The 2,104-nt window shown below is 46.2% G+C and overlaps 1 pseudogene; it reads right to left on the minus strand.

Annotated features, from left to right (window-relative positions):
• Positions 1–683: 683 nt before the first annotated feature.
• Positions 684–1,855, minus strand: LOC143844158 (WD repeat domain phosphoinositide-interacting protein 2 pseudogene; annotated as a pseudogene).
• Between the last annotated feature and the right edge of the window lie 249 nt (positions 1,856–2,104).

The following is a 2,104-nucleotide window of genomic DNA, read 5'->3' on the forward strand; positions in this document are numbered from 1 at the left end:
GAAGCTCAAGCTGGAAATTTACAGAAATGTCATAGATACAATTTTTGATTCAAAATGTTCAAAATTTCTTTGTGAAGTCCACAGCTGCTGGTAAGAAAGCATTAAAATGGATCAAGTTATGCAAAAGCAGTCACCAGTAATTATTTATTTAAAATATTTCTATCCCACCTTTCTCCCAACCAACAAGGCTCAGTGTGGCTTACATCATTAAAAATCAGGTAAGATCTTATTTCACAATACTATCATACAAATAATAGGAGAATAAGCCATAATAATTGCCTTTCACTGTCAAGCTACCCCAGGTATGTTCTTTGTATCAAGTGAAAGTTGCATAGGGAGTAGTACTTATCTGACTCCACTCCGTCAGCATTCAGAAGGAGTTTTAATTAACCAAGTGGTCCAGGAAAAAGTAAGGGGGGGGGAAGAGATTAAGAGGAAATGATGGCAGGGACAGGGAGAAAAAGTAAAACTGATCACATGGCATGACAAGACATGCAAAGCTGGGGAAGGACCAGAGACCACACAAGCTGCATGTTTTTGACAAACAGGAAGGTCAATATACACACACACATATACTTGATAGAGAGTGATCCTTCACAGCTAAAAGATAAAGCAGGCTTCAGAAGCCACCCAAGCAAAACCATGTCTTTGCCCTCCTCTCTCCTAATGGCATTGAATCGAAGTTACATGGCCAGAATGGGGTTGTTCTCCATCAGTGTTGGTGAGTGCTTGCTGTTTTCGTCCAATCGCAGGGTGTTGAGGTCATCCTCAAGGCCGACCGCACTGAGGTCCTCAGGGTAGGCTTTAGTCACAGCAGTGCTGTAAGTCTGTGCTACCAGTTGCCGGTCACGGGATGCCAATTCTAAAATCTCGTTGGTTGGCTCCATGCTCCCGTCCATCTTGTGCTGCTTCATCAGTGTGCATTCACCTCCTTCTGGGGGTCCAGGTTGTACATGTAGAGGTACCCGTCTGCGGCTCCCACTAGCAGGAATAGAATCTTCTGGATGTTTATGTGCCTGCAGAAGGGGAGCCAGACTGTAGCAAAGGCCTGACCCTGGTTGAACATATTCATCTGGGCAGGCAGGTAGTTTGTGGAGACCATCAGCACTTTCCCAAAGTAACCTGTCCAGGTTGTGGGCTCCTCCTGAGGTTTTTCTTTCACTGTCTCAAGGCCAAGGAGGGGATGCTGATCCACCTCTTCACTCCTCTTTGGAATTCAAAAAGCTTATGCCACTCTGGAATGGAAAATACCCAAGTCACAGTCCCTTTTTTCGGATGCCAAGGCTAGCTTGGTACCACTTGCATCGAAGGCTAGTGCGGCCAGAGGACTATCCTGGGCAGGGATCATATTTGTGGCTCTCAGGTTAATGGTGTCAAAGACCTGCACTTCTCCAATGGTTGTGCTCCCTGGGTTGACCAGATAGCAATTGTCAGTGTTGATCGACAATGCACACAAGCCTTCAGGATTTGGGGGCATCACTTTCATGTCCCATATGTTGTGTATGTACAGAGACTTTTCTAAGCATACTATCAATCTCTGCCTGTTTAGCTTGACTGCCAGAATTGTGTTGGAATAGCTGTAGTTGCAAATCATCGTCCCCTTCTTGAAGTGGCAGAGTTTCTGCTTCTGGGGGGCCTTGAGTCTCACCAGGCTACTGGAAAAGAGTCTCTCCACAATACATACATCTTTGGTGTCAGTGCATCCATAGATCTGCTCCAGTTTATCCACAGAAGAGAGAGAGAAGAATTTGTAACCTGATTTGCTGCTGACAGCCAGAGACTTGTTGTCCTGGTTGAAGTTGGTGAAGAGCAGTTAGCTGGCACCGGCCTTGCCACTCTGGCTGGCCAAGTTCATGACACTCTCAGGGCTTCCAGCCAGTGGGGAAGAGAGAGGCTCAGCCTTGGCTCTAGCCAATGTCTCATCCCTCATGGCAGTGCCTTGTTTACACTCTGGGAGCCCAGCTCCTCCACTTGCTTTCAAGTAGTCAGGATAGGTGTTTACATGGTTTTATAAGCAATAACACTTCAAAATTGTGTCCCTCCAACCCGTGCATCAGCCTGGTATTGGGCTGAGCCAAGAAATGGGGCTTTTTTCACAAGCATT

The sequence above is a fragment of the Paroedura picta genome, chromosome 9 (genome assembly GCF_049243985.1).
Source record: "Paroedura picta isolate Pp20150507F chromosome 9, Ppicta_v3.0, whole genome shotgun sequence".
Lineage (NCBI taxonomy): Eukaryota > Metazoa > Chordata > Lepidosauria > Squamata > Gekkonidae > Paroedura > Paroedura picta.